Source organism: Fukomys damarensis, unplaced genomic scaffold, assembly GCF_012274545.1.
Source record: "Fukomys damarensis isolate Sample0158 unplaced genomic scaffold, DMR_v1.0_HiC HiC_scaffold_34, whole genome shotgun sequence".
NCBI classification, from domain to species: domain Eukaryota; kingdom Metazoa; phylum Chordata; class Mammalia; order Rodentia; family Bathyergidae; genus Fukomys; species Fukomys damarensis.
In genome coordinates this window covers 12,871,320-12,883,022 of record NW_022900946.1, presented here as the reverse complement: position 1 = coordinate 12,883,022, position 11,703 = coordinate 12,871,320, and positions in this window count along the sequence as shown.

Below are 11,703 nucleotides of genomic sequence, written 5' to 3'. Positions count from 1 at the left end.
GGTGACATTGCTGGGGCTTATGATGACTTTCTGACTTTCTGTTTACTGTTTTTGAGGATCTGCACGTTTGTTTTCCGTTTTTCCGGAGGCTGCATCATGTGACATTCCCACCAGCAACAGAGGGTTTTCATTTCTCCACCTCACTGTAACCTAGCTGGTCCTCTTCTCAGTACACAGCTTTGAGCACGCCCTTTGGATCTCGGTTTTCCTACTTCCCACACCTTGGAAGGATATACTAGTTCATTCCCAGCTTGGTTGTGAGCACTGGCCAGCAGACCAAGTAGACTTGGTAAGCGTCCAGCAAATGTCACCAACAATGGGAACAACGTTAACACTAAAGTTTTTCTGTTTTACTATGGGCACATCGGTGACCTTGTCTAATCTGCTTGACCACTCTGCAAAGACAGTTGCCACCATCTCCATTTTAGCAGGGAGGGAACCTGAGGCTCGGTGGGGTGAGGTAACACATCCGGGGCTACACGGCAGATAGGAGGCAGAGCCCCTTCCCACCCGCACCAGTCTGGCTCCCCCAACCTTAGCCCTAGTCAAGCGCACAGCCCAAAGCGGCCTCCTCCTGCATTTCTGCTATTCAAGCGCAACTGCGATTAAGCAAGTGCTATCAGACCGGAATCAGAGACGGCCCAGATAAATGAGTCATGGACACCGTACTCAGGCGGAGGGAAGGTGCAGCACCCTGGAGGCGGATGTGGCTCATCTCCCTCTGGGCTCACTCTTGAGGTTGAGGAGCTGCAGGCAGTCTTGTGGTCTCCCTCTTCAGCCCAGTTCTCCGAGCGGCTCCCAGAAATGACCACAAGAGCCAGTCTTGCTCTTCTCCGGGAAGCCTCCCTAAGGATTTCAGTGTAGTTCCCTAGAGTGACATTGGGTGTCACCTTTGCGTTGTCCGAAGCCAGTTTTCCCACAGGCTTACGGTAGGCTGGACTCCAGGGTTGAGCTCGGAGATGTGCTCACCACCAGGACTCTGTCCTGCTCAGCCTGACCCAGGGTCCTCGCTGGTCAGAACGAAGAGGTTCCCTGCAGCCCTTTGAGTTTGAAGATGGGCTCCAAGGCCAGTGGCTTTGCAAATGACATCTCTTCTGTGGAAAGGAGGACTTACGACAGGAGAGGCGGTTCATACAGAGTCCCTGCCAGTGTGGGCCTTTTCTCCCAGAATTCCCTGCCCTCTGCCTTCACTTCCTGTGGACTCTAGGTTGTGAGCGACTCAGCAATCTGAGGGCAAAGACTGTTACTGGCCCCTGCCTCCTACTACTTTCCCTCCCTTTTCTCTCTCTCTCTCTCTCTCTCTTTTTTTTTTTTTTTTTTTGTAGCAGGGATTGAACTCGGGGCCTTGAGCTTTCGAGGCCGGCTCAGGAACCCCTGAGCTAAATCCTCAGCCCTCCCTTTTCTCTTTCTCCTGACTTTCCCTTCCCTCAAATATATATATTGAGTACTTACTGTGCACCAAACACTGTGCGTAGAACAGAGAACAAACAGAAAAGTTCTCATTCTTTCTGGAATTTCCATTCCAATTTCTTATTTTTCTGTGTTCTTGCCGCCTAGCACATCGTGAGTAGCTTAATAACTGTTTTGATGGCTTGGCCGATGTACTCTTTTTCTTGTTTTCTCCTTTGCGGGCGCACACACACACATGACGTTTAACTTTTACGTGGAAATGGGATCATATTTGAACAGTATTCATGCAGCTCCTCCTTCCCCCACTGGACAGTAGGTTGTAGCCCTCCCTCCATGTTACACTGTGCATTTACACGTCCTAGGCTGCTATCTCCGTCTGTCTCTCTGCCCCCGACGATCCAGAAAAGACTGGCCGGACCTCAACGTCCCACGTCCTCGGATTCTCAAGTCCGGTTGGGATTGGGAAGGGGCTGGTGCCTCCTGTCCCCACAGCTGCTTCTGGTCCCTGTTCATGTGTCTGCTGAATCTGTTTCCTCCATCACAGTTTAGTTAGCCAGTCTTCTACTGATGTTTGTGTTCTCCCACGGAGAGATGGATAGAAAGCACTATCCAGGTGGGGGACAGTGTCACAGAATAGTATTAAGACGTGATCCCCTTTGGAGGCTAGGCTAATTCTAGCCTGTTAAACAATGCTGCAATGGTGACCTATCTCTGGGCCAGGGATTTAGCTCAGTGGTGCCGCCGCCTGCCTCACAAGTGCAAAGTCCGAAGTTTGATCCCCGGTGCCAAAAAAAAAAAAAAAAACCCCAAACCAAAACAAACAAAAAACCAGGTGATCTTAACTCAAATCTTGTTTTATGCACATTGAATAAATTGCTAGAAGTGGCAGTCCTGAGTCTACACAGCAACAGACATTGCTAAACTCCACAGAGGTGGCATTAATTTTTATTCCTGTTACAACATGTTACCAAACTGATTTTTTTCTATTTATGCAAACACACACTTTACTCTCTCGTATTCTTGAACTATTGGACTATTTGCGTGTGTGTGTGTGTGTGTGTGTGTGTGTGTGTGTGTGTAAATTGTTGATGAGAAGAGACTATCTATGTGAGGGGAAATTATTCCTTTGTCATTTGAAATGCAAATATTTTTCTTAGTTTATTGTTTGCTTTCACATCATCTTTTTAAAAAGTTGCCACTATTCTGAATTTGTATACCATTATTTTAAAGCAGCCTATTATTGGTAGGCATTTTGGTTGTTTCCAATCTTTGTTTTTTGTTTTTGAGATAGGGTCTCACTAAGTAGTTCAGGCTGGCCTTGAATTCACTATGTAGCCAGGGTGATGTAGGCTGGCACTGAACTTGTACAACCCTCCTGCCTCAGCCTCGTGAGGGCTGGGATTACAGGGATACACCATCATGCCAAGTGCAAAGTTTTAATTTTTAAGATAGGGTCTTGCTAAGTAGCCCAGGCTGGCCTTAAATGTGTAATTCTCCTGCCTCCACCAGCCTCCCAGAATGCTGGGATTATAGGCTAGCACACTGTTCCTGGCTTGGGTCCTAGATATTATACTTTTGAAAACTTTAGTTTTTAAATTTTTTTCCTTTGATACTGGGGATCAAACTCAGGACCTTGCACTTGTGAGACAGGCATGGTGCCGCTGAGCTAAATCCCCGGCCCCAAACTTTAGTCTTTAAAAAGAAGAAATTTTTGTCGGTTAAGAGGAAGAATCCCCCACATACCAGTTCACCCATTAACTCAGGCAGAGCTTGTCTAATTTTTTACTCCCCGCATTTTGAATTTTTGTTTTATTTTGAAGTGAGTCACTTCATCCAAAAAGATTTCAGGTTTTAGAGAGATGGGACCTTGGCCTGAGGAATTTGCCAACCGCCCTCCTAGTTCTTCCCGACCAAGGCAGTGGAAAGGGACCCAACAGCACCGGGAAGCCACCCCTCGCAGGCAAATCAACCCCACCCCGTGTTTGTTGTTGGGCAGGGATGGGAGTGATGCAGACAGGCCAAGTGATCCCGGGATTGCTGGCAACCAGAAGCTGCCTCAGCAAGAAGAGTTCCCCCCGACAGCCTGCAGAGGAACCCACTGTGGCAGCTCCTCCCTTCCAGACTTCTGCCTTCCGAAACTTTGAGAGAAGACATTGCTGTGATTTTAAACCAATCTAGAAAGCTAATACAGCTGTTAATTATTTGTTTGCTTCTTTATTTAGAGTTTTCTTTCACTTGACAAGAGTTTCGTCTCATTATCTTTTTTTTTTAAGACAGGGTTTTGCTCAGTTGCCCAGATTGGCCTCAAACTTGGGATCTTCCTGCCTCAGCCTCCTGAGTGCTGAGATTGTAAGCATGCATTATTGAGAGCTCATTATCTTATGATCTCCAGGGCCCAGTGGTGTGTGTAGCACATACTATAGTAAGTCCTGACCAAATATTTTTGGCCAAATCAGTTCACTCCCATTAGGTCAGCCATTAAGAGTTTGTGAACTTTGGACTGGAGATTTCGCCACCACTTTCCTCATATAAGGGCAAGATCCTGAGTTCGATCCCTGGTACCAAAAAAAAAAAAATGAGTTTATGAACTTTAGTTTGCCTTATGTTCTTTTGTCTGCTGCCACTGCTTCAACTTCTGCCCATCATCTCCCTGTGCATTGTTTTGGTTTGGTTTCTTTCTTTTTTTTTTTTTTGGCTGCTGGGGATCAAACTCAGGTCCTCCCACTTACGAGGCAGGTGGAGGAACCACTAAGCTAAATCCCGGCCCCGCTGTGCATTATTTTAAAATTTAGAAGCTTTACTTTTTGTGGTGCTGGGGCCTTGTGCGTGACAGGCAAGGACTTCTGAGCTCTCTCAGCAGCCAGCTTCCCTCCCCCTTCTGCTTCTCCTTTTTCGGTTTTTGAGACAAGGTCTCACTATAAAGCTGAGGCTCACTCTGAACCCACAGTGTAGCCCAGGCTGCCCTTGAACTCACAGTGATCCTCCTGCCTTAGCTTTCGGAGTGCTGGGATTTCAGGTGTGCACCCACCGTCCGGCCAAGGCATCAATTTTGAAAGCATGAGTTTGCGTACCACTATTATATGCACAAGGAAAATACATTAAGTGAAAGACTTAATGTGGACTCACATTTATATTAAAATTATGTCATTTGCACTAGAGATGTAATTTTAAATATGCAAATAAAGGAATTCATTTCAATCATAGCTCTGAATTAATGTTCTCCATTTCTGAAATCCTCGTAATCAGAAAATTTCAAAGAATGTTTAACATGCACAGTTACATATTTCAGAGCAATTCTAAAGTTTAATGTGTGCAAATTATTCACATATTCATAAATTTGTTATAGCACATCAGATTTGGGGAATCAAGTACAGGGTAAAGGGAATATCCATTTGCTGCTAAAAGAGGCCTGTAAGTGAAATGAATTTAAATATTGTAACTATCTTCCTGTTGACTCAGGGCTCTCACCAAAGCACATGCTATTAATAAGTTCAGCAGTTCTTACTGATTTTAAAGAGTAAGTTGATGAGAACTTGTTTTTGTTTTTTGTTTTTTTGTTTTTGAGATGGGGTCTCACTATGTAGTTGAGACTGAGCTGGAACTCACTTTGTAGCCCAGGCTGGTCTCGAACTCACAGCGATCCTCCTGCCTCAGCCTCCGGAGTGCTGGGATTACAGGTGTGTGCCACCACGCCCCGCTCCGAGAATTTGCTTTTTTAAGGAGATTTTTTTTCATACAATCAGGCTTTGTGTAGCATGGAACTGAACTATGATGAAGCCATTGCTTTTCTGAAGCTGCTTTTGTTTGATTTGGAAAGTTTTAAAAATAGGCCCAGCAAGGAAAGAAGTGATTGAAAACCGAAATAGAAACATTCCTTGATATTGTAACTAGCTCAAGGGAGTGCCTAGCGAGATGAGCAAGCTGTGAATTATTTTATTTTATTTGAGACAGGGTCTTACTGCATAGTTTAGGCTGGCCTTGAACTCTCTATGTAGCTCAGGCTGGTCCTCTGGCCTCAGCCTCCAAGTGCTAGGGTTACAGGTAAGTGCCACCATGTCCAGCTTGTGAATTATTATTTATTAAAACCAAAAAATCCGCAGAAGTTAATAGGAGAAACGGAGAGGCTTTGGGCCCCAGGCCTGCAGCCTTGGAGAGCAGAACCGAGGCGCCAGCCGGACTGTGTTTAAATGTGTCCCCCAAGTTCATGTGCTGGCAGGTCACCGGTGTCAGTGTCGAGAGGTGACTGGGTCGCAGGGCTCTGCCACCGTCCGCCATGGCCTGGGGCAGTGAGACAGTCCCGTGAGATGCTGTGTTCCTGACAGTAGGGAAACGCGAATCAAAGCAACACCGAGATTCCATCGTACTCCGGAAATAATGGCAGCATGAAGAGCTCAGATGATGACGAGGGCCGGGGAGCCTGTCCTGGGAGGATCTGCCTGCGCTGTCGGTGGGGATGCAAACTAGCGCAACCACTAGGAGATGGCTGGAGACTCCTGAGAAAGCAAGATGGATTCCACTGGGTCCAGCTCCACCTGTCCTGGGCATCTTCCTGCATAGCTATGTTTATAGAAGCACAACTCATAATGGCTAAATCTTGGAAGATACACACACACACACACACATATAGGACTGGATAAAGAAAATGTGGTATTTATGCACGATGCAGTACTAACTAATGTGCCATAAAGAAGAATGAATGTGAGTTATTTCTAAGAATACGGATATACCTCGAGACCATAACACTAAGTGAAATAAATCCGACACAGATCAAATAGCATCCAGCTTCTTCTATATGAGGAGCCCAAAATATAAATAAGTTAAACAGCAAAATAAAAGTTAGATGACAGGCAAGAGAGATAAACTGTGCGGAGATGGGAAAGGGGTCTGGGGATGAGAGAGACCAGAGGGGAAAGGAAGTAAAAAGGATCAAGATGTGGTACTTACATGATCCGCTTCTCCACATGAATGTCTTTATTATGTATTGCAAACATACTCTGATTAAAAAAACAAACGATGTCGCCTCTTGACCTTGGACTTTCTGAGCTCCAGAACCATGAGAGATTACACATCCACTACAGATGACCTGGTCTGTGGTATTCTGTTACCACTGCAGGAAATGGACTAGGGCAGTAGCTACCTCTTCAAGGAGTACATTTATCTCATCCCTCCTTCCTCCTCTTCATGTGAAGCAGTTGTGTTAATGTTAAAGAAGATGTAAGCGTTCAACGTACTCAAGGCTTCTGCACATTTCTGTGCACATTTCAAATGGTGTACGTATTTCTACGGAGTAAACCTGAAAGGGTTGGGTGTATGAGGCTTATAAAATGGTCTACAAAACCTCTAGAAATCCCCCAAAACTATGAAAAAAAGGGGAAATGTTAAAAAATGGTTTCCCCAAATAGAGAATATTTACCTAACTAAAAGATAACATTCTTTTATCTTGTCTTTCCATGAGCTTGATTTCCATGCATAGAACCTTTTTTATTTTTGCACATACAGTGGTGCCTGGACTCCTGAGCAGTTTTGTTTGTAAACGATTTGGTTCACAACCAGAAATGTTTGGCAAAATTGTGTGTTTATGTCTGCAAACTCCGCATTGGTGACAAACACGACGGTGGCTGTCTTTCCCCCACAAACACAAACATGGCCATTTTTTCCAAAACTCACAGCACAAATGAAGTTTGTGAACGGAGATCCCGCTGTCTATTGCACTCGTTCGCGTATTTATGAAACAACTGTAATAAAAAGTACCAATGCTAGAAATAGTTTTGGGAACACCGCCATAATGGAATAAGTGTTCAACTCAACCCATCGCTCACTGAAGTGTAAGAGCTCCCTCTTGCCAGTCACATTTTTTTCTTCTTTTTTTTCCCCGCCTTTGGTTTTGTAGATTGAGCCTGGGGCCTTTGCACTAGGTGCATCCTTAGCTCTTAAGAAAAAAAAAAAGGTCTGGAGCCAGGCATGGTGGCGCACGTCTGTAATCCCAGCACTGGGGAGGCTGAGGCAGTAGGATCGCTGTGAGTTCGAGACCAGCCTGGGCTACAAAGTGAGTTCCAGGTCAGTCTCAACTATGTAGTGAGACCCTGTCTCAAAACAACAACAACAACAACAACAAAAAGTATGGGCTGGGGATTTAGCTCAGTGGTGCCACTGCCTACCTCTCAAGGTGAAGGTCCTGAGTTCGATCCCTAGTAGGGAAAAAAAAAATGATGAGTCCTCCATGAGTAGTTAAATTGCCCAGGCAAGTTCTTGAACTTGCGATTCTTCTGCCTCAGCTTCCCAGAGTGCTGAGATTACAGGTGTGCGCCATCACTCTCAGCTTCTTTGCATGTTTTTGCTGTGAGCAACAGTCAGTATCTTTGACTTATCGGGTGAATGTTCATGAATCCAGAGCGCTAATTAGGGATCATGTAAGAAAATTTGCATTGGGGCTGGGGGTTTAGCTCAGTGGTTCTGTTGCCTGCCTCACAAGCACTAGGACCCGAGTTCGATCCCCAGTACCAAAAAAAAAAAAAAGAAAAGAAAAGAAAATTTGCATTGTATTAAATAGTATGTATGTGCTATCAATTGCTTAAACACGGACATTTCACCAAGACGTTCTAAACTCCGATAATACAAAGTTCTCTGGTTATTGCTTGTCAATAAGGCAAAATGAATAATGAAACTAGAAAGGCAGGCAGCTTCTGGTGCTGTCTTGTTCAGGGTTTCCTGCATTCCAAGTTCTTGCTGCACCCCTCCTAAAGTGAGCTCTGACGTTGGAAGATCCTGTTGGTAACATTTGCTTGTGGATGGGATTGAGGCCTATAGGGGAATCTGGAAGTGGCTCAGTCAAGTCATACTGGTCCGGACTCTAAGATGTAACAGAAAATCAACTCGTTTCATGTAAAGGAAGATGAATTTCTTGGCTCATGTATCGATCTCAAAAGCCCCAAGGGCTGGGGATGTGGCTCAGTGGTACCACGCCTGCCTGGCCAAGTGGGAGGCCTTGGGTTCAATGCTGGTACCAGGAAAAAAAAAAAAAAAGTTAATGAAAAGCTCTATATTTACTAACCGGAGGCACTGCTGCCACCAGGAGTTCAAATGAGTTAACATTTTTATTAACCTTATCTCTTCCCCCAAACCCCCAGAATCACTGAAGAGGGTGAATCACTCCTTAGCTGGAGAAGCATTCTGTTTAATTACTAAAACATACACATTTTTGTCTGTGGTGTTTATATCATGGCCTGTCGTAAAATGGCTTCCCCGGACACCAAACCTGCAATAGGTGTTCTGTGGAAAAAAGCCCATGGTCACATACATCTGAAAATACTGGGCCCACAGTATCCTCTGCTGCAGATTTGGGGCTCAGAAGATGACTCTCCGAAGTACATAATGTTGTGGAATTCTGATGACTGTGAAGGAAATTGGAAAGGGTCAGAAGCAGCCTCAGAAGCAACGTTTCTCTCTGACCTTCTCCCCCCTTCCTGTCTCCCACCTTTCTCTCCAGCCTCAAGGAATCTACAGAAACCAGAATTCTTCCTCCCCAGGATGTGTCCCAGAAACTAGAAATGTTACTCCGACCTTCGCACTTTCCTGTGTAGGCGATATGAATAATAGGACCCTGATCCCAGGAATGTTCTGCCTTATTCCCTGGAGGAAGGAAAGAAAGAGAAGACCGAAATGAATCTGAGCAGAGAGGCTAGCATGTATTAGCTTGTTTTCTGTTACTGTCACGGAGATGCCAGGTACTGGGTTCTTTACAAACAAAAGAGATTTGTGGAGCACATGGAGTTGAGGGTTGAAAGTCCAAATAGCATGGCGCTGGTTCTGATGCGGGTCCCCTTGGCTATGTCACCATCTCCTGGTAGGTGACATCACAATGGCCATGTACTTGCCAGAGGGAAAAATGGGGTGGTGAAGCAGGAAGCCAGACCACGGGGAACGACTCTTCTTGAAACCTTCTACCAGGGCTCTACTCTTAGAGATCCTACCCTTTCCCTTTTCTTTTTTTCTTTTTATGGCACTGGGGCCTTTGCAAGGAGCTGCATCCCCTACCCTTTTTAAAAGAAATTTATTTTGAAATAAGAGGCCTTGCTAAGTTGCACAGGCCAGGCTCGAACTCGTGACCCTTCCACCTCAGCCTCCCAAAGTGCAGGGAATACAGGTGTGCCCTGTTAGGCCTGGCTACCACCGCCTCTGCACCTCAGTACCCCGGAGGCCAGGCTTTCAGTACCTGAACCTTTTGCCGGACAGCCTTAAACTATATCCAAACAAGAGCCTGGTGAGCGACGCATAACTATGACTATGCTAAGATCCCTGAACTGTGCCCTTTAAAAGAACGACCTCTACGATATGTCAATTAAAATTTAATAAAACTGTAAGTAAAATAATACAACGTCTACATAGGGAGCCCTTGCTGCGTGCCAGGTCCTGAGCTACGCTGTCTACCAAGGCAAACCTAAGCTCTGTCACTGATTAAATACATTTTCACACTGGGTGGACCACTGCCCAGCCTCACTGTTTCAAACATTATTCTCATTTAATCTTCGCAGCGACCCACACAATCGGCAAGCTTGTGGTCGTTTCTCTTCTGTAGAGGAAGTACTCAAAGCTCCGACAAGTTAAAAGACATCTATCTGACCAAAGCCACACGTCTGTAAGGGGCTTTCCTGGGAACTGGGGAGGAACAGTCCCTGTGCTTTGAAGTTGCTTTGGCATCTCCATGAGAGCAGCGATCAGGAAAAAGATCAGGAAAAGGATGTGTGTGCCTGACGCAAAGCAGATGACGCCCTGGAAGGCAACCCTGCCTTCTGGGCCCCACAGAGGGACAGGCACACTGAGTGACGGCAGCAATGTGCCTTGCACACTGACTCAGTCAGCGGCAGGGTTCCGACGCTGTCTGTCCCCCCATAGGACGCATCATAAGGATGATGACTGTGGTGCACTGAGAAAGTGAAAGAGTAAATAAGGACTGAAAGGGATGAGAGGTACTGGGAATCAGGAGGAAAATATTCCAGTAAGAAGGAGAACAAGGGAGAGGGAGGGGGAAAGGACGGAAGGGAAAAGGAAAACGAAAAGAGATTACAAGGAAACAATGAAAACAAAGCTTTTACAAATAAGAAGGTGAATAAGGGTTGAAGGGAGGGAGGGAAATGGGGAAAAAAGAATCACGGAATATACGAACAGTTACACATTCACCACACTGAATGTGATCATGATGTATATCAAAAGCCTACCAATAAAATTCATTTAAAAGTTGTACGCACATTTTTAAAAAAAGGGTCACACGTCATATCGGAGAAAACCCACTGGCTGGGGCTGTGAATTCTTCCTGGAAGTCAATTCTCTCACTGCGTGCTGTGCCTCGGTTTCCCTCAGAAGGAGAGCCAAGCGTGGGGGGGCTATTGTAAAAATACTCTTGCATCAGGCATTTGAATAATTTCACTACAGGATGGGAGAGTCTCCTTCTGGGAATCAGTTCCTCAGATGGTAAATGTGTCTGTTTCAAAGTCGCTTGTTTATTTTGTTTTTCTTTTTTGTTTTTAATTTTTTTTCCTTTTTATTGAGTTTATTGGTACAATCTAGGTATACAGTACCGTTCATTCATCCTTGGAATTCTGTACCTTTACATAATAGGTCTTGATTCTCATTTTTCCCCTTGTCCCTGCCCTCCCTTCACCCCCTCCTCCCCTCCCCATTTACAAACACTTTATTTCCATTTTTTCAGTTTCTCATATTTTTTTCCTCTCCCTTATTACCTTTCCCCCACCCTTCCCACTTTCCCTACACCTTTAGCCCTTTACTTCCTATTTCACATTATTAATTATCTCATTAGGATCCTGTGTACTGTTATAGTTTTTCACACCAAAGAAACTATTCGGTATTTCAGTTAAAGAAATCTCTGTATGAACATTAAAAAATAGGGAATCCTAAAATAAAACTAAAAAGGAAAGTAAAAGAGAAAAGGCAATGATGTAACATTAAAATAATCCTTAATTCTGGAGATGAAAATGGTCCCTGAACATATTTAAATTGCTTCTTGCTCTTATAGTCTTATCTTATTCTTTTTTCATTATTTAGAGAATATTAGTTTCTATAATCAAACCCACGTAGATATGACCGTACATATTTAGTACGATGTTAGCCCTGTACACATGGAAAAAAATAAAAAATTAAAATTAAAAAATTAACATTTCTAGACCAATATGGCTGTCCATTTCTGTACAGTGCCAACTCAACACAGTAAATTGGGATGACTTTTTCCAAAGTTGGCAGCACCGTTAAAGTTTCCCAAAATTCAATTTATATATATAT